This window comes from Enhydra lutris, unplaced genomic scaffold (genome assembly GCF_002288905.1).
Source record: "Enhydra lutris kenyoni isolate GAN:26980312 unplaced genomic scaffold, ASM228890v2 scaffoldscaffold72, whole genome shotgun sequence".
Lineage (NCBI taxonomy): Eukaryota > Metazoa > Chordata > Mammalia > Carnivora > Mustelidae > Enhydra > Enhydra lutris.
The window spans coordinates 1,763,875-1,788,360 of record NW_019154156.1 but is presented as its reverse complement, the minus strand read 5'-3'; the positions used below and the strand labels follow the sequence as shown (position 1 = coordinate 1,788,360).

General features: G+C 36.6%; 1 protein-coding gene across 1 annotated transcript in view; it reads left to right on the top strand.

The window, feature by feature from the left end:
- The first annotated feature begins 285 nt into the window (after positions 1-285).
- Positions 286-24,486, top strand: part of LOC111159969 (SRY-box 5) — a 521,422-nt gene continuing 497,221 nt past the window's right edge. The window contains exon 1 of the mRNA XM_022522689.1: positions 286-351. The gene's annotated coding sequence lies outside the window, so the exon portion shown is untranslated. The remainder of the gene's footprint in view (positions 352-24,486) is intronic.

Here is a 24,486-nt window from a genome sequence, read left to right as displayed (position 1 = left end):
TTTAAGAAATTAGTATGTACTAAATGCCAAAATCCAGTTACAATACATTAAAAATTGGAGCAATCAGGTCAATATACTGCTAAGTAATATTTTTATAGGTATCTTTCAAGGCATATGAAACACTCATTAATGTTGAACTTATTATATTGTGTTGGATGTGGAGAAAGTTTTCCCTCTCAATAGATTATGGAGAAGTTGGTTAAATGGTGCTCATGGGCAGAATCCTAGACTGGAAATGAGTGGCTGTGGCCACAGATTCATGGCCATGGGCAAAGACTGTCATCTCCCTGAACACACTTCCTCTTGTATAAGATGAGGGGTTTGCATTGGATGATTTCTCTTCTCAAACCTGTGAGCCTGTGATAACTTCTACACCAGTCTTAAATTCCTTGATATTTGCTTCCAACACTAATCTCATCCTTTCCTGACTTTCACTGTAGGTATTATCTGTTCCATAATTTGTGGTGTTTGATTCTGTTTAATGATCTACTTTATCATCTAGTCTTTTATAGGGCTAATCTGGTGGTTGTTTTTGTTGTTGCTGTTGTTGCTGTTGTTGTTGTTTTTTCCAGGAGCACACATTTAGTAATATTTACTGTCTCATAAGGTTAATTCTTCTTGTGACAATGAAATATTTAAGCATCTCTAGGAAAGTAACCTTGTTCTATGTTGCCTTGCTTTTCCAATTCTCCTCGTAACACATTACAGAATAATTGTCACAACTATTTTGAAGTGTTGATAAACTTAACAAATTCAGTTATAAACTTATTCGGAACCCATGCAGTATGTTTGATTCAGAACCATAGAAATAGAACAAAGCTAATACTGCAACAGGGCTCGGGAAACCTGATTTTCAATGACAGTCAACATTATGTGACTCTACGCTACTGAACAGGTCATTTTGTGCTTCAGTTTACTTATCTCCAAAATGAAGGGAAGAGACCAAGTAATATCTAAGATTCTCTAACTTTCAATTTCTTAATTTTTTTCCTGTTAATGTCATCCCATAATGATGAACAACTTTGCTTAACATTTTCAAAAACATAGCCTACTTTCCCTCAAGCATTTTAATTCATCATTTAATTCAGTGTTTCAGCACATGTTTATTGAGCAGTTATTATGAACCAACAACGGTGAGCCAGAAAGTACAAGATTTGAATCCACTTACTATTTAAACATGGGCAAATATTTTCACCTTTTTGCTACATTTGCAAAATGGAGATGGCAACATTCGCCTTACAGGGTTGCTATGAGGTTTAAATGAGGCAATGCAATCAAGACTTTAGCTCAGTGCCTGCCAGAGAGGATGGGATTAATACTGTTATTAACACTGTTATCATGCGATGCATTTAATTTTTAAACATTAATTGGGGATTGTATTTAATGGTCTATATAGTATATATATAGCCTAGCTGATTATTTGAATATAATAAATTCAGATTTTCAGATGCAATTTTATGTTGAACAAGTTACTTATCCTCTCTATTAGAAACTTGGGACAGAAATGCCTGTCTCTTGTACTACAGGATTAAACGGGTTTAAAGTGAGGTAATATACAGAAAACGTGCAGTATAATGTTTGACATCTGAGGCTTAAAAAGGTTTGTTTCTGGAAAAATCTAACCTACAGTGATTAGGCAAACTAACCTAGTTTTGTTCTAGGGAAAATTCATCTATGGAGGTCACCTCTGGTACAGAATCATCTGGAAAGGGGCACGAATAAACCATTTGGGGTGACAGAAATATGCTCTATCTTAATCTGGGAGTGATTATATAGATGGATACGTGGGTCAAAAAATTCTTAGAGCTGTAGAATTAAGATTTTTCCTTTTTGTGAACAAATTTTGCCTAAAAAATTGTTTTTCTTCCCTAAACATAAATACTATTAAACATAAATACTATAACCAGAAGAAATATCAATTAATAATAATACTAATAATAATTTTCAAATGCCATAACTACAATATTACTCCAATCCAGTATTTTTTCAACAGTTCATAAAAATGAAAAAGGGTACCCTGATCCCAGGAACCTCCCAATGTCTGAGAGCAGTTGGAGGAACACTCAGGGGTTTGACATATTTCACCACCCAATTGTTTCAATTTGGCACACCATATTTTAGGATATTTATTGCCTGCCTCATTCTTGAATCTACTCTTTGCCCTGGTGCACACAAAGCCATACATTATGGGATATTATTTTTACAAGGGCTTGGTCAAAGGAACCTGATCAGTCCTATTGCCACTTTCTTCATGTATTTCTCTGAGATGAAGAACCACTTATGATTTACTTCAATCAAGCTTTATTTAGGATTGGGTCTGTAGGAAGGGGTGGAAATGGCGGGGGCAGGAGCGGAAGGGACAGCGTAAATATATACATACAGTGTGTGAAAATAAATAAAGGCATCTTTTGTTACAGCTGGTTGCAAGAGAAGTTTCTGCTTGCACTGCTGAAGATAGTAGGAGATTAGTGGAGTTGTAGCGAAGTCAGGACAAAGGCGGGCTGTGTGAGAGGGATCAGTGTGTTTGCTCAGTGGAGCTCTCTGTCCGGTTGTTGACAGATTTAACTGGTGTCATCTTGGGCCTGGCTAGCTCCGCCCCGTGATCGTCGAGGGGCAATCCTCGCAGTAGTAAATGGCCATGTGGAGTATAGCATGAATTCCCTATTTGTGTAGTAGCTGTAGTTTAGGGTGGGGATTTAATATTGAATGGACTCCAGATTGTCTAAATCGCAATCACAGTGTTTATTTAAATAGCCTATGGGGACCATTAAAGCATTTTAACTTTTGCTCCTATGTTTCTCATGTTATGAAATCTGGAAGCACATGGGGGAGAAAAGAAAAATCCAGCCTTGTAAAAGCATTAGGATGCTCGAAGTTCTCCCTGCTGCCAAAAATGCTCCAAGAGTTTCAGTTCTCTGAACGAACATGTGATATGATGGATAGGATCCTGCTGTGGTCCCCAGCTAGGGGATTTTCCCTCTGCAGATACTCTGATCTGTCCCAGCAGAATCACTGCTCTCTTGGCTCAGGAGATCCTTCCACATTGTGGGTTTCCACTCGCAGTGCTGAAGTCTGTTCTGCTCACCATCATTTTTGTAACACTGTAGCTTTCAAACTACATAAAATTCCATTTTAATAACATAGGTGCTATAAGATTATTCAACTTTTAACTTTACATACGAAAAAAAGAGGTCATTTCTTTTACTCTCCTGGCAGAGCCAGGGTGATGGTGGACTTGGACATTAGTGTGTAAGGACGTGAACTTGAGGTGCAGGACCAACAAGTACTTCTATTTCTAAGGCAGATCTCCTGAGTAGAAAGTATGACTTCAGTTTTCATACTCTGATTTAAATAATCAGATTAAAAACATTTGATAAGTAAATTTTTAGTTGGTTCCCTTGTCTCCAGGAAGACTTGATTTTTTTTTTTTTTTTTTTAAAGACTAAGTCTGGAGTAGCATTTGACAATGCTAAATATTTTCTCATTGTGGAAGCAAGCTGGGCCAAAGATCTTTCTGAATTGTTGAGCTCAGTGTTCAACTTCTTTTTTTCTCTTCCTTTTCTTTTCCTTCCTTCCTTCCTCCTCCTCCTTCCTTCCTCCTTCCCTTTCTCCTTCCTTCCTTCCACTTCCCTACCTCCTTCCTTTCCTCCTTCCATCCCTCCTTCTCCTTTTTAAACTCCTATTGAGTTTCTAGGGCCGTCTGAACTGCTTTGGGCTATATTAAAATGTGTTCCTATTCCTGAGGCTCCAACTCCGAGAGGACGAGGTGTGCCTCATTAGACTAGTACAGGGCACTCCTAGGACCCTCTCATCCGGCCCTTTTGCATCTTTTTGCCCTGTGTTTATAGTGATGGTAACAATACCTGTCCAGCTCAGAAATAAACGGGGAGTGAATGTGCTCATGTATATAAAAAGCTTTGGCCTTTCTTGAAGTAAAGACACTGTAAGAGATCTTTTGCTGAGAGCATGAGAAAAATCAGCAATCGCAGATCTGAAAAACAAACAGCCTCCCTCTGCAGCTGGGAAGTGACCATTTAACTTGACTCAGACCATACACCACTGAAGGTTCTTTTCCATCACAAGCTTTCTGAAATATCTTTTTATTATCATGATATATACTCGAGGGCTAATGACTTCCAAGTGCATCATGATGTAGGAGTATATTTTTTACTCTGCTTTACCCTGCTTTTTATTTTGTATTAGAACCAAAAGTTTCAGATTTCTTTTAATTCAGTGCCCCAAATTCTTGGAACAATATCCCAAGCATTTCCCACTGTTACATTGCACACTTGTCACATCGCCTCTCATCTCTCTTTCTTTCTCTAGGATACACTGTTGACTAGAATCCATAAGTTTTGCAGAAGTCCCATTTAACTTAATTTCCCAATCATTATTAAAGTTCTTTTTCAAGAATTAATCCATGCTTATTCATTTTCACTTTCAGTTTCACCTTCTTGCTTTTCAACAACCTGCTCTCCTCCACATTTCTCTCTTTCCTCATTGTGTACCTATTGTCAGCTATCCACAGAATATGTTAAATTTACAGAGGGTGATGAAGAATATGTATGATCCATAAACCTGATCATTAGACTCCGAATAACAAGGAATTGGCCATATGTCTTTTACTATTTAACAGGGAGTGGCAGAGTATAGTTGACTAATCACAGGAGTCCCTGCTTGTTGTAAGAATTATACTAGATAATAATATATATCTTCCTTTTGTGTGATATCCTTCTAGCTTCCAGGAATAGTCTTTTTAGGATCTCTACCCTCCAAACAGGTATTTTTAACTTAATATACTATTGAAAGGCACTGGAGTTTGGGGCTGCAGGAGAATCTGTACGGTAATTATTTTCTTTTCTGGGGCAAACCCTTGGTACTAATGCTGTCCATGGTTGTTTTGACTCTATTACATTTTGCTGAGCCCAGGACTGCTTTTGGAAGGTTTAGAAGTATCTAGGGAGGCGCCTGCCACTTTGATTATTCATACCCAGCTCTTTATTTTTATTTGAGACATAAAATAAAAACACACCCTGGCTTCCACTCGGCCTCAACTGGCGTTCATTTTAAAAACAAACCCCAAACTGACCAAATGGCAGCCATACAAGTTTTTCTGTGAATGAGTCATCTTTCATGTCAATCAGGGTTCATTTATGGAAGCATTAAATTCTGCTGCTGACCGGGCCATCTTTAGATGAATTAAAATGGGTTGGGATTTGGTAGGCTAGGAACAGAGGACCAAAAGGAAAACCAGGGTGATGTTATGACTCAGAAAGTGACTCTTTTCCTTCTGAATCAGAATTGAACCACTGGTAGAGTTAGTTCTCGTAGGAAGATGGCAACTTTTAGGTGAAAGGTTGAATGGAATCTCTGACCATCTGTGTTTGTCTCCTTGTTCAACTCCGTGTCAGTTTGGATAATTACTTATTCTTCACCTTTTTCCCCATCACTCACTTACCAATAGGAGTCATATTTTCCTTCTTGTGTCTCTTGAAACATTTTTAAGAGTGACAGTGAACTTTTAACCACTGATACATTTTATTTCATAACGTGTTTATTTCAATAATGTGTTAACTAATTTCTGCATAAAGGGCCCCGTTTTTTTCTACTCTGTTCTTCCGATAAACATTGGGAGATGTGTCTCTAGATATTTATCCTCTGGAATTTGCTGCTTGTTCTATTTATGTACAAACATCAATTCTAGTTTTCACACTTTTTTGTTCATTCTTAGTATTTCTATTTATATGCCTCTAAAAAGGATTTTTCCAGGGATTTATTCTTTCATCAAACACTTACTGAACACCTATTTTACCTTTTCCACTATGCCTTTACCAGAAGCTATTTTAGAATATTTTCATTTCCATTATTGACAGATTTCTATTTCATGCTATCTGAAAGATCAGGATTTTATTAAATCTTATAAATATCTTTATGGTTCAGGTTGTGTGTTTTGGTATTGACACTTGTTAATTCAACATCAAGAGCAGAGTTTAAGACTTTTGTGCATTGGGGCACCTGGGTGGCTCAGTTGGTTGAGCAGCTGCCTTTGGCTCGGGTCATGATCCCAGCATCCTGGGGTCGAGTCCCACATTGGGCTCCCTGCTCAGCAGGGAGCCTACTTCTGCCTGTCCCTCTGCCTGTCGCTCTGCCTATTTGTGCTCTCCCTCTCTGTGTCAAATAAATAAAATCTTAAAAAAAAAAAAAGAATAACACTTAAAAAGAAAAACAATGAATATGGTTACGCTGAAAGTAAATTTAAAAATTTAAAAAAAAAGACTTGTGTATTTATCAGCCTCCCCCATATCAACTAATAATCAGGAAAATTATATTTTCTTTGTCAAATTTATATGGTTCGTTCATTAAAGAATTATAATCATTTTAATCACAAGTGCATTTACTCATTCTGTATTCATTCACTTAATGCACAATTATTGAGACATACTTTTTATCATTAGACTGTAAATTCTTTGAAACATTAAAATATTTTTTGAATGAAAGAATAAAAAAGTATATGAATTGGTAAGCATGGTTCTTTCTCAAGAATAAAGCTTCTCATAGTGAAGTTACTTATGTCCTAATTTGGGTCCTAATTCGGGATTCATTAATTTTGTAATTGTATATGCTGAGCCCTTCTTTGTGTCTTTTGCAGAGCAGAGCCAGATAAGGTGAAGATTAATGTTTTGTAGAAGCCAAGACCCTGGCTATGAGGAGATGGGAAGGTTGACAGTGGTCATTGTGGGAAATTGGTGATTAAAATCATGGACTTGAGCACTGAACCTACTTAATGACTGCTCATTTTGGCAGTATCTAAGCCCCAAACTTAACCTTATTTACTTACATATTCTCGAAGCCATCCCCATGTATCCCTAGGGGGTGATCAGAGCTAAATAGCACCTTTTGGAAACCGACTTCTGTTCTTGATTAGCAAGGGCATCACAGCCAAGTGACAGTCGTATGATTCTCTTGCCATCTTCTTAACACCAGTTCTGATGCCTGCAACTAGTTAGATTTCCTTCACTCATCTTTGAGGTGTTGGAGGGCATAGGGTGATTATGCAGTAGGAACTAGTTAAGATCAGGCTCTAGAACTTAATATCTCAGCCAGTGTATGTTTTATTTATTTATTTATTTTTAATATTCCTGGACCAAATTGGAATTTGGTCCACACACAACACCAAACAATTTTCAGACACCTGCAAGCTGTCCAAGAATTCCAATTAATTATGACACTACTTGGGGATAACATCAGATATCAGACAACATCAGATCTCATAGGTTAGAGTTTTAGCTTTACAAGATTTTCCCCACTCCCCGCTTCAGATGATAGTCACAAGCCCCAGACTGTTATCCGTGCTTCTGACAAACAGGCTACTGATTGGAAGTGATAATGACCTCCTCCTTAGTTTAGATTAATTCTCTAGAGTGGCTCACAGGACTCAGGGAAACATTTACTTAACATTTACCGGTTTACTGAAGGATATGGTAAAGGATACAAATCAACAGCCACATGAAGAAGTAGAGAGGGCAAGGTCCTGAGCAAAGGAGCTTTAGTCTTCCTAGAGCTTGGAGTCTGGCTTGGTGGCAAATGGAGTGTTCTGGTTCCCTAAGTGGAGAAGCTCTCTGGAAAAAAAAAAAAAAAAAAAAAAAAATCCTCTTGAAATTTTATGGAAGCTTCATGACACAGTCATGATTAACTAAGTCACTGGTCAGTGGCAATTGGATTCAACCTCTAGCTCCTCTCCCTCCCTGGAGGTCAAGGGGTTAGGTTGAAAGTTCCACTTCTAATCACATGTTTGGTCCTTGGCAACCAGCCCCTCCCTCATGGAAGGTCCAAAAATCATCTCCTTAATATAACAAAAGACAGGCTTTATCACTCTCATCACTTTGGAAATTCCAAGAGCTTCCAGGGCTCTGTGCCAGAAATGGGGATGAAGACCATTTTTTTATTGTATTTCACAATACCATGATAGTCATTCTTTCATAACTGTAGGAGAACCTGACCATTACACACCCTCAGATCTCAAAACTATTTTACCCTTTGGCCCCTCAGTGCAGCGTAAAGTGTCATTCTTCCTCAGGAAAGCTTTTATATGCTATGCAACTGGTTTAGTTTTGGAATAAAAGCATCTGGAAATTGAGGACAATTGCTTTACAGTTTGAATTTTTAACCTCAGTTAAAAAATTAGTATCTTTAGGGATATATATGAAAGCTCCTCAGCTGAGAGCCTGTATTTTGGGGTCCTGTGTTCCTCCTTTCTTCTGATAAAAAGAACCTGGGCCATAAGCTCTCTTGCATGAACCCATCCTTATGTACTACTGGGCAGATTTTAAGCCAACGACTCTTCTGAGATACGCATTTCACTTCTGCATACTTATTGTTCTGTTAAGTAAATATTTATTGACCATCTACTATGTTCCAGGCCCTTTTTAGTGCCAGGATACAGCAGGGAGCAAAGTGAGGTTTCAGCACCATATAGAGCACAGCCTCTCAGAGAAATACAGACAACAACCAAATGAATGTTTTTTGTTTTTTGTTTTTTTTTTTTAAATAGACATTTATATATATTATGGACACAATTATATTTTTAAATTATACTGTTGCTCATTCCTATGGTATTATAATGTTTTTAAACCATTTCTCATTTTTAATATTGTATTTCATGTATTTGAAAGTAGTTTATAAATTGTAAAAAGGCTGAATATCTAGAATACATCACTTAAGAGCATATACCCTCTCTGAGTGAACTGATCTTGTGCCATAGCTTGTGCCATAAAAGTCAATTTAAAACCTACTGTAACAGTGTTCATAAGAGTTATCTTGGGTGCTTGATTCATTATTGGTTCCATTCCATTACAGTCTCCTTGGATGAGTTTTGGGGGCCTGCATTTTAACAAGCAAACCAGCCAAATCTAATGCTGGTTATGGGAAGACCACACTTTGAAGAATACCATACATATTAGAGAGTTTATCAAAAGGGACGTTGGAAGGCCATTCTGAGAATTGAACACACGTATCTTATAGATGCCTCCAATTCAACAACTGACATTGATGGTTCGATTGATTTGTTTTTTAAGCCACATATGATATATAAGTACTATAAGATGAATGTTATGGACCCTCCACTTAAGGATTTTAGGGTTTATTTATACCATAGACCTCTCTGCCATTTTATACCTAGCTGTCATGCTGCATTGTGTGGCATTTTCCAATTTATATACTATTTGGTATACATTATTTAACTTAGTAAATTTTCTCTTTGACCCTGCGTATATGACTTTTTTTTATTACACATAGTTGTTATTATAGATGAAAACAGAGGCTCAGAGAAAATTGTTAGGTAGACCAAATTCATAGGGCAGGTATGTGGCAAAGCTAGATCCTCTAATCCCAAATCCAGAGTTGTTTCCATTCCATTGCATTTATGTGCCTTATTACAACTAATTCAAAAGTTTGAGGATTTTTTTCCACCTACCACAGGTATATTATAATATCAGAAATTATTCAATCTGTGTATAAGTTGTAATGTACCATGTACCCAGCCATTGAAAAATGAAATCATTCAGCATCCTTAAGTAAAACCAGATGCCTCCATTGAGAATGGCAAGGATCTCTTGTAATAGGATTACTTATACATTCCAGAAAGTTATGACAAATGACGAATGAACTAATACTAGGAAATAACATATAGACTTGCTGGGAAGGAGCCAGTCTTTGACCACCTCCACTCTAAATATTTCTTACATTAGAGCCTCTTCTTAGTGGATGTAGTACTGTTACTAGGACTTATTTGATTTACTATGTCTGACTGTTATCTGTTCATTCATTTGTTTATTCATTCATTCATTCAATAAACAGTCAGTATTCATATATACCAGAACAGGGTAAGTCACTAGTTATAAAATTATGAATAAGACATGTTCTCTACCCAAATATGAAGCAAACTATATGTAATTACCACAGAGATGTGAATAAGGGTCTATTCTATGATTTCTCAACTCTGAAAGTTACCAGTGGAAATATTGGTTGGAGAAGTGAGTGTGTGGGTGAATTCTTCAAAAAGGGTTGAAATTTGTTATGGCTGTGCATCTGGCAGTACTTAAGAATTATGAATGACTTCATGTTTCCATGGGCACATGGTACATTATAACACATTATGTAATATGCTGGTTGATTAAGCACTTTGTAATAGTGTAGTATTGTGCCTTTCACCCCTCATTCTTAAATTCCTGTACATACATTAATTCTCACAATATTGTTCCTAGAAGTCATTGTTAGGATGTTTTTATTATCAATAATAGTGCTGGTAAGAACAGTCTTTTATTGAAGAAAATGGGACACAAAATAACTTGCCCAGGGCCACTCCACAAAAGATTGGCAGTATCCCATCTCGTAATTCTCTGTTCAGTTTCTAAGTCTTTGAAGGAATTGCTAGCCTGGATATTATATTCATTTATTTTCTTATAACTTAGTGTGATGCTTCATATAAGCCCAGAATTTTCCATGGGTGGCTCACTGGCAAGCTCTAACTTTTCAGGGCCATGTCTTTAGAAAGCTGTCAGAAAGCCCCACCCTTCTACTGCCTACCACTTTTTCCTACAGAGAAACCATAGTTGAAGAGCTCTGGTCTGTAGTAATGGTCTGAGTCTTTGCTGGCTTGAATTTAAGAGACTGTAATACATTCCTTCACCAGTCTCTGTCACACAGGAACATTTAGAGCTACTAATACCTGACCAGGAGTCCACTTAGTTTCTTTCCGGCAAATATCTGCATTATTCTTACATACCATTCTTTAACACAAATCCACACAAACTAGCTATGTTAAAGATCAGCTTGACTGAAACCAGAAAGATAAGTCAGAGGTAAGGTGAAAATCTTTTCAGACTCTATGCCAGTCAGTGCTTATTAGCTCAGCATAGAGGACATGGAAGAAAGAATGACATTTGAAGTCAGAGGAGAATTTTCTTTGCTTAGGTAGATCAGGTCAGATTCTTGTCCCTTTCTCACTATCATTGTATATCCATTTGCCAACTGCTCTGTCAGCATGTGAGTCAGCCTCTTGGGTTTAGGAACCCATAGTATATGGTTCCCATGCTAATATGATGATTGATGACAATTAGTTGATTCAGCTATTTTAATCTTGCTTTGTTTCTTGAATATATCTTTCTGTGCTTTTTTTCCTCTCCCAAAATGCTGTATTAAAAAAGAACAAAACTCCCATTTGATCACAATTATTTGCAGGAATTTTCAACAGAGCAAGAGAATACTTTCTATAGTAATGAGTAACAAAGCCATGTTTTAATGTTTGTGTGATTGACGCAGTGGTTTACAACAGTTCCTGCGGAACTATTCTTGCTTCTTACATTATAAGGCCTGTTCAGAGAAGGAAGCAGAAGAGAGCTCCTTTTCTGTCAACTTGATGGAATGGGTATATGGCAACCATAATAAATCTTAAGTAACTCAGTTATTACCAGAAACCTAATTATTGACCTTAGACTTCTGGGTGACATGCATGAAAGTTTTCAGAAGCAGATTGCATTGCTTTTTGCAAGGCCCTATGTTTAGAGCTCTGTACAAAAGTTATCACTGACACTATAGTAGTAGCAAATGAAAGTGGCCTTAGTTTATATAAAATGTTATTTCTATCTGGATAATCATTTGGATATATGAACATTTTGACTACAAAGTGGGCACGCGTAGTAATTGCTTCTAGCTCCTTTGGAGACACAGTGAGGCCAATTAGAAATGGGACCATTGGCTAGGAAGCAAGAAAAGCTGATTTTTGGTGTTTTTCTTAATACTTATGACTCCTTAAAATTTATCCCTCTGTTCTTTGAGTATGCCTGGTATAAAGATACTAAACCATAGTAATTTCTTCTTTCTAAACCCTGGTTTTCATTCATGATCCATAATTCTGGGGAAACTTGACAACAGTAGTAAGTAAAACAACAAGAGAAATAGCCAATATTTGCTGAGCACATACTAATTCCAGGTATTAAATAGAGTTCTTCATGTGCATTGGTTCTGCAAAGTGATTTACTAGATTTAAACACTTTGATTATAAGTGACAGACACCAAACTAAGATATGCTTGAGCAAAATGGGGAAGGAGTGTTGTTGATTCATATACATAAAAATTTCAGTAGATCCTTATCTTTAGGCATGACCATCCCAGGGCTTGGTTGCTCTCTCTTTTCTTTTCTTGCCTTTCTTGCCTCTCATCTTTTCTTGCCTTTCTCTTTGCTGGCTTCATTTTTAGGCAGTCTTTTTCCATATGGTCTCTGTCCAAGCAGCCCCAATCATTCATCCTAAAATTTTAAAGGTATGGCTTCTTTCTTCATAGTTCTATCCCAAGTCTCATATAGTCACCTATTGGCTTGTCTTGTGTATTGGGTCATTCCCGAACCCAAGCTGTGACTGAGAAAATAGGAGCTTTTTTGGCCAGAGCATGGTTGTATATGTGCGTCTTGTTTGAGAATTGTTCTGCTTCCCATTAAAAAAAAAGATGAATTGTTTATGAGAAGAGAAGATGCCAGGCAGACCAAAACAACTCATATCCATGTAAATAAAACATGTTTTTTTTTTTAAACATGTATTATTTTTCTGTCCTATTTAACAAACTAGGACTTTGCCTAAGCTCACATAACAGGTGGGGACTGTAACCCCATCTGTCTGAGTCTAAACCTTATGTGCCCACAAGAGAGGTATCAAGGTTGAGAATATAAAACTTGAGTCAGAATGTCTAGATATGATTCCCGATTGTACACCTTAAGGCCTAGCTCTGTTGCCTTGAAGAAGTATGTCATCTTTTCAAGCTTTTTTTCATTATCCATATAATGAGAGTAATAATTATATCTACTTCATAGGGAAATTGTGAAGATTAAATGACATAAATGTGAAGACTTCTTTCATTGTATGGCTTCTAGCATATACGATTATTACAGTGGGTTTTTTTTTTTAATTCCTATATACGTAACATAATGTGATACATTTGTTTTAAGTGTACAATATAGTGATTCAGCAATTCTGTACATTTCTCAGTGCTATCATAAGTATACTCTTAATCCTTTTCATCTGTTTCATGTACTCCCCCAGTCGCCTCCCTCTGGTAACCATCAGTTCGTTCTCTATAGTTAAGAGTCTTTTTTTAGTTTTTGTTTTGTTTCATGAGCTCCACATGTGAGTGAAATCATATGGTGTTTGTCACTCTCTGACTTACTCCACTTAGCATTATACTCTCTAGATCCATCCATGTTGTTGCAAATGGCAAGATTTCATTCTTTCCTATGGTTGAGTAATATTCCATTGTATATATATTTGTGTGCAGTGGGTGTTATACACACATATATTTTTTCTTCTTTATCCATTCACCTATTGGTGAACACTTGTGTGGCTTCAATAATTAGGCTATTGTAAATAATGCCCCAATAAACAGAGGTATTTCTATTGGGTATTCGCCAAAAGAATATGAAAACACTAATTGAAAAAGATATATGTAGTTCTATTTTTAATTTTTTGAGGAACCTCCATAAAGTTTTCCACAGTGGCTGTACCAGTTTGCATGCCCACCAACAGTGCACAAGGATTCCTTTTATTCCACATCCTTGCCAACCCTTGCTGCTTCTTGTGGTTTTGGTTGTAGCCATTCTGACAGGTATGAGGTGGTATCTCATGGTGGTTTTGATTTGCATTTCCCCAATGATTAGTGATGTTGAACATCTTATGATGTGTCTGTTGGCCATCTGTATGTCTTCTTGGGAGAAATGTCTGTTCATGGCTTCTGCCCATTTTTAATTGGATTTATGTGTGTGTGTTCGGTTGCGTAAGTCCTTTATACATTTTGGATATTAACCCTTTATCAGATATGTCATTTGCAAATATATAAAATATCACTATTTTTCTCTCTCTCCAGTTCAGCTAGATAGCTTTCCAGTCCTGTTCTCCAAGTCACCAATCCATTTTTCTGCTTCCTTTAGTCAGTCTACTATTTATTTATCTCATCTAATGTATTTTCAATTTCAGTTATTGAGTTCCTCATCTCTAATTGGTTCCTTTTCTGTTTTCTTTGTTAAGAATGTCACTGAGGTCCTCTATTCTTTTCTCAAGTCCATTGAGTATCTTTATGACCATTACTTTAAATTCTCTATTAGGCATATTGCTTCCTCTATTTTGTTTCCCTCCCTTGCTGTGATTTTGTCTGTTCTTTCATTTGGGACATATTCCTCTGTCTCCTCATTTTGTCTAACTCTCCATGTCTCCTATATGTTAAGAAAGTCAGCTATGTCTCCTGCTTCTGAAGGTAGTAGCCTTATGAAGAGGACATTCTGTAGTGCCCTGCCCTATAGTTTCCCCTATTCACTAGAACCTGGTGATTCAGTGGTGTTTCCTATGTGTGTTGCATGCACCCTGGTATAGTGACTGAGCCACTTTTGCCTTCAGTCCAGTTGTCTGCATTGGCTCTCTCTGCCCATTGTGGGCAGACTTTGGTCTCTGTGTTGTCAGTGGGCCAGTCTGGGACTGCCTTTTCTTAAGTTGAATCAGACCACATATTTGCCAGAGATGCAGTGACACTGAACTGCAAGAGAATTTGGGGGTGGGGCATATGGTGCCAGCAAGGTGTACACTGGTGGGAGGAGACCTGAAGCTCTGGAAACTGAGGCAGGCCATTTGGAGGGTGCAGATCCACAAAAGTGAATGGTGGTGGGACATGCAGTGTTAGCAAGGCTTTTGTGGGCCTGCTGTGGTAGGAGACCTGGAACTGAAGCCTGGATGGAAGGGGCATGTCCACAGGAGAACTTGGGAGCAGGACATACTCTTAGCAAATTAGGCAGTGAGTGATGGCATACTGCTAGTTCCTGCAGGTTTCTCTGTGTTTATGCTGGGGGGGGGTGGTGGTGGTGAGGAGGGATGTGGCATTTGCCAGCAATTTTGTTCCTGGAGAAGTCGCCTAATGATCCCTACCCCTCCAGCATATGCTCTGAGATTAGCAATCAAATCCCCTCCCAAATGCCTCAGGTGTTTTTCAACTGCTACTTCTATGCTGTATTTCACTGGGGCTGTTTCTTGTGCCATCTCTTTAAGGCCAGAACTCAGTTTCCTCTCCTCCTTCAGGCTGTCACATGAATCTCCTGATTTTTAAAATTATCATATGGATTCACTCATATATGGAACATAAACAATAACATGGAGGACCATAGGGGAAGGGAGGGAAAACTGAAGGGGGAGAGATTAGAGAGAGAGATGAACCACGAGAGACTATGGACCCGGGGAAACAAACTGAGAGTTTCAGAGGAGAGGGGCATAGGGAGATAAGGTAACTGTGTGATGGGTATTAAAGAGGGTATGTGTTGTGATGAGCTTTGGGTGTTATATGCAACTAATGAATCACTGAACACTATATCAAAAACTAATGATGTGCTATACATATATGTGCTATACAACTGAACATAATAAAAAAATAAATAAATGAACTAATCCTACCTTTCTAAAAAATAAAAATAAAAAATAGTAAAAATAAAATTCCAGGAATTCACCCCCTCTGGTTTCAAAGCCAAATGTTATGGGGATTCATCTTCCCCATTCAGACTCCCTGGTGTGAGTCTGTTTTTCCTCTCCTCTTCATACCACAGTGTCCCTCCCTCCTTTGGACCCTCCAGTGGGTCCATTTAGCTCCTGACCATGCCTCTGCCCTACCTACTCTCTTCCACATGGCCTTTTCTCTACATTTAGTTGTAGAGTTTGTTCTGCCTGTCTTAGGGGCATTTTCTGGGTTATTTAAACTGATGTGAGTGCTATCTAGTTGTATCCCTGGGAAGAGAAAAGCTTGGGATATTCCTGCTTTCCCATCTTTCCTAGGAGTTTTGTTTTTGTTTTTGCTTATTTATTGTTTTTCACTTACCTACAAACCTATGATTCAAATCACCAGTAGTTCTGACTTGACTTTTGTAAACAGAAACTATAACCTGATTAAAATCCCTAGCTTCTTCCATTGCTTAACATGTCCAATTCCCTTCATTTATTATTTTTACTTTTGTGGTATTATTTTTGTAGCCTGATATTACTGTTTAATTCTTCTATCATTACTTAATAAAGTGGTTAGTTTGTACAAAAAGGGAAGCATACCACCTACCACAATATCCCTCACAGTACTTAGAACCTTGTATAAATCATGTACTCTGTAAATATTTGTTGATTTCATTTGATTTTTATACTTTTGATTGGGGGTTGCATCTTGGAAGACCATCCATAGAGAATTAGCAGGGGAGACATGATTTCCTTTTTCCTGAGCTTTATAGGTGAATCTATAGAGGGTTGAGGTTGGGGCTAGGGGTCAGATCTGGGCAATCTGTGGGAGAGGAACATATGCTCCTGGCTGCAACAGGCACACACACAGCAGCAGAGAAGACTTCTTCCTGAGCCCTTAGAAATCATTCATCTTTCCTTCCTGTTTACCTCATTTACAGATAAAGTTGAGGCCGAATGGTGAAAATAGAATTTTCTTTGACAAATCCATTAAAAACCAAACTTGGGACCAGGCAAGTAGAGTTTTCGAAATTATTTCAGTGATTTAATGTAATGTCCAAATGCCAAACGTGGGCTTTATTTATCCAAGATGAAGAAAATTAGCTATTTAGCAAATATCACTGTTCTACCCGAAAATCTGAATTATTTCCTTGTCAGGTAATTACAGATGTTTGTATAATAGGTGTGTTTTGTCTGTAGATTTACTATCAGTAAAACACAGAAGAGCTGTTTTCCAAGCAAGGTGAAATTTAATGCCAGAATTCCAGTATTTAAATGTCTTAGCAATTAGCCTGTAGTGTTAAAGACGATGTATGATAAGCATATAGTGTATGTGTGTAGCTATACACATATACTGTATATATAATTACAGAGAGAACTTCTCTAGCAAGTGATAATAGTAAACTCTTTAAATGTTACACTGAAATCAAACAGCACAGTTAGATTAATGCCATGTGTTTTGAGTCCTGGCTATAGACTACTCAAAAAGGAAGTAGAGAGTTGAAGTATCTCCTCAGAAGAATCATGGAAGGCCCCTTGACATTATTTGATTCTCCCTCCAGAAAAAGTGGCTTGAACAGGGCCTTGCATATAACTATGTGAACTGTCTTAATTGTTTCATTTTTTAAGGGGCTTATTACAGCAACCTGGTCAAGGTTCAAGACCACTTACTCTTTTCCTCTGGTGAAACATAATTTGGTCACTCATAAACTATAGTATTTGGACTGCAGCCTAAAGGCTAAAAAGCCTATATCTTTTAACAAACCTAAGACAGTAACTATTCCCTCTATATTTACAGATACATGTATTTTTTTTCTTTGCAAAAGTAGTAACAATCAGTAAACAAGAAAGCGCTGCTAGCATTTTGGACTTTCCAGCTAATTCCTCAGCAAAGACAATTTACTGTGTCCTAGTTGTATTTAGGATAAAAATAAGAGGAACTTCCTAGAGACAGAAGTGATTTTTCTAGTCAGTTACCTATAAGGAGATATATTGATTTCTATTGGTAGTACTTGTTTCTGCCTACAGATGTATATTGTGTCCAGGGGTTCAGAAAACAGAGCTTTTAATTCTTTGTAACTAGTAGCATTGTGTGAAAGGTATTTTGTTTTTGCTGTTGTTTTAACTGCAACTACAAAAAATATTGCACACATCAGTTTAAAATGAATTGACCTTTTGTTTCAATGAGGGCCCTGTGTTACTTGTTATAGAGTGACTCCATTTGCCCATGCAAATAAGCACAAAGCCAGGATATTATCAGGCAATGGCAAAATTAAGAGGTAGGTCAGATTTAATGGAAACATCTGTCATTAACCCTTTTACAGAAACTGCCTCAGGGAATCCTTGCAGATAAAAGCTATGCTAAGCTATCTTACCTTGCTTTGCCAAGCTGCAAAAGGATGGCAATCACAACGTACAAATTCCGCTCAGAGGATTTACTTTAAAGAATGCCGCATCTTAGAACTTGGGAGAAAAAAAAAAAAAAAAGGCTTATTTTGTGTATTTTTCTCCTTAAGAAAAACTTAAAAACCATGGAACAATTAAGGCTGTTACTCAATTTTAGATTTTACACCAGCCGACTAACTCCCTGCTGATGGCTACATTATGCCAAGAGTGTCATCTTATTAATACCTCAAGTTGCAAATGATATATTTACATACTATTTTCTGAATTAGAAACAAAATTAGAAACAGAAAGTGAAAACAAAATTATAAAAAAAATAGAAACAAAGTTAGGGGAAAAAAATGATAACCAGAGCTGCACATGAAAATATATCTTTGCCTATTTTGTGTAGCGGTAATAAAAAAGTTAATTCTGTTAACTGAACATTTATTGAAGATAATTCAATTTATGAAAATTTAACAGTCATTTGGATGCCATTTATTTATATTTCTTTAAATTATCAGTTACTAATAACAGAAACATGAGTCAGTTGGTTTGCATTTGCAATGAAATTTAAAACATAACTTAAGAAGATTACAAGTCATGCAATAAACTGCATTTGAAAATAGTTTCTTTTTTATTTATATAAGTGAACACAAGTATTAATAGTATGAATTTGCTAGTAAGAGGGGAGGAAAATCACTGAATATCTGCAGAGGAAAAAACTAAGTAAAAAATAATGCTTCTGGTGCTTTAGCTATGTTATTCACAATATATTTGCCCTTAAAATTATTTTGCTTCTTTTTTCTCTTAATATTTTTATTTACATGTTTGCCTTCTTTATGATATTGTATTAATTCTTTGTTCATTTGATCTTTGTGTCTTTTTTCCTTAATTCTCTTTGTCTTCACACCATCCTATCATCAGTGTATCTGGGCTTTTACTGTAATTTATGTTTTTGAAAGTAGGATGCTACTTTTTAAAAATATAACTTTAAGATTACCTAACTCAATAAACATTGTAAAATGAACAGAATGGACATTTACCTTCTCTTTCTTTTCGGACTTTTGGTATGACCTCATTCCTTTGAGTAAGAGGGGCCCACAGATGCCTGTGCAAGGAGCTGAATGATGAGCTATTTTATTCTACACCTAAACTTCCCAAAACCATGCAACTGAATTGAGTTGAATTATTCTGAATATTACTTTGGATAGATTAAGGGACATAAAAGAGAAATAGAGCAACCATTGGATATGTATCTGTTTTTAAAAAATACAGTATTGAGTTTTAACTTTAAGCATTAATATGTTTGAAAACTATTGTTGGACTTCAAAAAAAAAAAAACCAACAAAAACAAGTGATGTCAAGCTCCAACTGTAGAATTAAATGGACTTGAAAATGTTTTACAGTGTTTCATAAGTCATCTGTTACTTTTATATTAGTCAAGAGTTAGCACTTTATTTCAAAATATAAATCCTCTCTGCTGCTTTCCGTGCGTATGAGAGTGTCGATCTTTATCAGTGGGTCCATCCTGGATTGTGTGGTCCTCAGAGGTGGGTACAAGTCTTTCTGCACTGACCATTTTTAAAGAACTTATTTCAACATTATGCAAAATTAGACATGTAATTAGTATTTTTTTTTTATGACAGATGGTTTCAGTGGGCACTTACATGCTAATACTTGAATTTAGTGTGTAATTCTCCTATGTACAGGAAGGCATGGCCAAGAACAGTTTTAAAACAGTTGTAGCACATATGACCCTAGACCTGAGAAAAGATCAAGAACATTCAGTGCTATCTTGCTGTCCCAAATCATAGTGCTGTAGGCTCTTGGTCCCAGAGGCAAGTAAGACCTGCTCAGTTAATTGGTAAGGAATGCAGACTTCATTGAGTACCTTCAGCTACCTTCATATAGCCACCGGAAATATGGTATTTACCAGTAAGATTTTCTTTTTACTCAGTTAAATAAGCCATGGGATCTCCTAGGTGTCATTGTATTTTGTTCTTGTTTCCTCATTTATGATATTCTTTTCATGTAATAGTTGGACAAGATGTTCTGGGGTTATTGAAATTTGGCTGAAATGTGTATTTTGAAAGAAATCTTACTTTTTCATTTTTATCAAGTTTTAATGATTCTCTTCCATGACTCCTTTTGGTGATTAAATGCTCAAAGCAAGATCTGTCAGTAAACAAACATCTTGTTCCTAGTTCACAGGGGAAAATACTATGCCTTGAAAATAGGGTATATGCCATTCAGGGTGGTTAAGGTTTCTCTTTGGTCTTTGCAATTCCTTTGTTATGAAGCAAGAGCTATGAAATTCCCTCTCTGATTTATAATTCGAGGTAAGACATTGACTTTTCTTTTTCACATCCTGTGGACTATTAACCTGTATCCTAAAGACCCCTATCATTTAGCTGGACTGTTGAGAACCCTTGCCACATTGTATCTCTCTTTGATAATCGGGACAAGAATCCTTGGCTTCAGTCAACAGGTGCCTCTTTCTTGAAGGGTCATCTGGGGTAGAAGAAGCAGTTTCCTAACTGATGGGCCTACATAGCCTAAATCTAGATTCTTAGTGTGAAACATTCTGTTGCTATTTTTTCCCCCCAAACCATAATAGTTCATTATGCCAACATGACCTTTCAAAATGGTCTATTGGAATTACTTTTTACCCTCCTTTTTTAAACAATTTCAATGTATTGAATCGAATAGCATCGTATAGTTCAGAATTCAAAAAGTATAAAAACATGTACAACAACAACAAATATTTTTCCCATTCCCGTTCTCCATCTGCCTGGTTTCCCTGCCTTTTGCTCCTCAAAAGTAAGTTGTTATTGGAAACTTGTATGTTCTCCTGGACTTTCTTTACTTGCTGATGCTTTTTTAGTAGGTCATACCTATTTTCATTCTCCTAATTTATACATGTCCATGTTCACTTGACGTTCACAAAGTGCCTTACTATGAAGTGACATTTAACAATGTGCATGTTGAATCTGGGTACTTTTTGCTTGGCTTTGCATTCATCTTTCCACTTATGTTTTGAAGAGAAATTTCATATTTTCTTTGCTCTAATTCTGGTTGCCAGGATGGCTGAATGCCATTCCTGGAAGGGGTGTGCGTTCGAGTTGGCACAGAGAGAACAACTGGCACAGGAAAAGGAAACCATTCCTGTGTCAAGGATATTTATCTATTCATTATTTTAAAAACTTTTATTGTTTCCATCACTGACCCTTCATCATATGTGACCCATGTCTTCGGGTACTCTTTTAAACAAAGAACAAGGCATGTTCCTGGGTAATGCTCAACATACTCCCAACTGGGCATATTGGGGCTCTGTCTATGGTAAGATTATGATTTTGGTAGCCAGATCTTTATGAATAAGTAGCGAATAGTCTCATACTATTATTTTCAAACTGTCCTCTGAGGAAGGCATTAGGTTTTTTTGTAGATGATCCTGAAGCCAGTTAGTAAAGGAAAGGGGAAAGAACATAACCCTACTACTTTTATCCCTTTTCTAAGTCTTATCCTTGTAAGATTTCTATTGAAGAAATATTCCAACAGCTTAAAAAAAGTTTGAAGTCCACTGCTCCTAATGTCTTAGCTGGAGTTAAGAAATCATGTTCTTTAGTCTGGTTGTGACTCATTTTTGATACCATGTTGCATGGGGTCCAACAATCTGATGAGAACAAGCTGCAGCCCACTTTGCAAAACTGATACGATTTTGGAAAATTTGAGTGTAAATGTATGTTATTTAATTGACTTACACTTTTCATGCATCAGAGAAAGTCACCGTTTAAAGCGTTTCTGTGGGCAATTTTTTGTAACAGATTTCTTTGTGAATGAATAATGGCCTGTGTTACATTGTCTAGGTTTGAGCATTTTATTTATATTTTCTTTAGGGAAAGACCATGTATCAAATAAGAGAGAGTACAATAGCACTGACTTCCTAAAATACCTGAAAGGTGTAACAGTAAGGGATACAAATATCGGAGTAAAGACAAGAAGCAACAGAGGATTGGAAGGAGTTTTATTTTACTGAGGTAGGGGAGGAAAATATAACAGCTAAAAAAAAAAAAAAAAAGAAAAAGAATTGCACTGGCAGTAATTTGAAGATGAGAGAATGGAGTAAGATAATTTAGTTTACTAAAGAGTTTTTACCAATTGATGACTCTGTAGTGAGGAATTTGAAAGCACCAATATAAGTCTCTACAATATTTTTGTTTGACTTTAGTATTTGCTTACAATTTAGGGAAAATAAGATTCCTAGAATCATAGTGATTAAAACATTAAAGTTGTTACTTTATATTTGGAAATCAGTCCAGTTCATTTATGTAGCATCTGGTTGGAGTTTATATATTAAAGGATGATAATATAAACAATGTTTCGCATGTCACTGGCATTAAGTAAGTGATCACCGAATCCTCCTATATCCTAATAATTCTACCAGCATTAGCTGCCTTCAAATTAAGTAGGTTTCTAAACGGTTAAAAATCAAGATAATACAAAATTAGAAAACTCATATTTTGTGGTTAAATTAGTACATTAATTACAGACACCAATAACATATTTAAGAAAACCAAGTAACAGCAATAACAGACGACATTAGTTAACATTAAAAACTATTTTTTAATTTTTAAATTAATTTTTTAAAATATTTTATGTATTCATTTGAGAGAGAGAGTAAGTGAGATAGAGAGAGCACAAGCAGGGGGAGGAGCAGAGGGAGAGGGAGATGCTGGACTCCATCCCAGAATCCTGGAATCATGACCTGAGCCGAAGGCAGACGCTCAACCTACTAATCTACCCAGGGACCCCTAAAAACTAATTTTTTAATTAGCTAGATATATTAAACATATTGAAGGTAATATAGGCAGAGATTGTTCATGTTGCAATTTCTTTTTAATTCTATTTTACTTAAACTGTTATAAGTTGAAAGTCATGTGTACATTTTTTGTTTAATGTAGTCTTCTGTTTACTTTGTTTTGTTAGTAGTTTCTATCATTCCTTTTTAAGTTCAGTCTACATTCCCTGGGTAGGACCTAAAGAAGAAGCTGCAAAAGGTAGACTTCTAGGGTCCCCTGTATTGAAGAGCAGGTTGAAGAAAAGAGGCAGAAAGAGGTTGAGAGAGGCCAAGCAAGAGGTGGGGCGAGTCAAGGCAGAAACATCCCCAAAGTATGGGTGGCAAAGAGCTGAGGAGGTTGTGTCCGACAGTCTTAAGTGCTATAGAGTGATTAAAGAGGATGAGTCCAGAAAACAGGCCCAGTGGACACTAGAAATTAAGTGGACGGTAACTTTTGAGTAAGTAGCTTCTTTAAAAAGGTAGAAGCAGAAGCATTTGCAGTGGGTTGAAAAGTGTGCAGGAGATGAGTAAGAAGAGGCAGTAAATATGGCCTGGCTTGCAGGCAATGTGATTGTTGGTGAACAAGAAAAGGAAGTGAGAAATAAGAGAAGTTGGATCAACCAAAGATAGTACGACTATTAACCCACTAACTGTGTGCTTTATTGCTATTTGTGACAAACTCCCTTCGAAGGCAGGCTTTTTTTTTTTTTTCCTTTTCTTTTCTTTTTTCCTAACTTACAGCAAATGAATCTGGAATGGTTGGTACTTTTTTCCAAAGACTTTTTAACAACTTGCTTGTGGTTTTTCACTTTTTGTCTACTATTTTAAATGTAAAAATTATTACTTAGATACTTTTGTATTGAACCAGCCTTCTATCCTCGCAATGAACACCTTATGGTTATGGTGAGTTATTCTTCAGTTTACTCCAAGATCTACTTACTAGAATTTTGCTTCTTAATTTTTAAGGGAACTTGGCCTATAATTTTATGCGTAATGTGTATGTGTGTGTACACTAAACAGCCTTAATTGTGACTTGGTATCAGTGTTGTGCTAACCTTGCAAAAGAATTGTGAGTCATTTTATGTTTTAATACTTTTAGTGTTTTAGGACTGCTTAAATGAGAAAAAAAAATTCTGTTCAACCCGGTTTTATTAGAACCAATATAAAATTACTTGGGTCAGAAACAAAAATCTTTCAACTGGCATTTTTTAGAGCTGAATCTTTAATATTCTTTTCAGTTTCTTCCAATGTCATTGGCCTATTAGGCTTTCTCATCTTCTGTCATTTGACAATATTTCTTTTTTTTTTAAGATTTTATTTATTTATTTGACAGACAGAGATCACATGTAGGCAGAGAAGCAGGCAGAGAGGAAGGGAAGCAGGCTCCCCACTGAGCAGAGAGCCCGATGCGGGACTCGATCCCAGGACCCTGGGATCATGACCTGAGCCTAAGGCAGAGGCTTTAACCCACTGAGCCACCCAGGCGTCCCAATTTGATAATATTTCTTTAAGAAAATTATTGTTAGGATGGGAGAAATTAGTATATTTTAGGCTAAGGAGAAAGAACTAGTGGATGAGTAGGAATTTGTGATTAAAAATAGACACAGGAATCATATAATTAAGGAGAAAAATTATTCTGGTGGAAAGAGTGATGGAATTAAGAATATAATTGGAAGGATCAGAAAAAAGCAGAGACAGCTATCCTTCAACTTGAGAGAAGGAGATAAAGATGGGCAAATATAGACT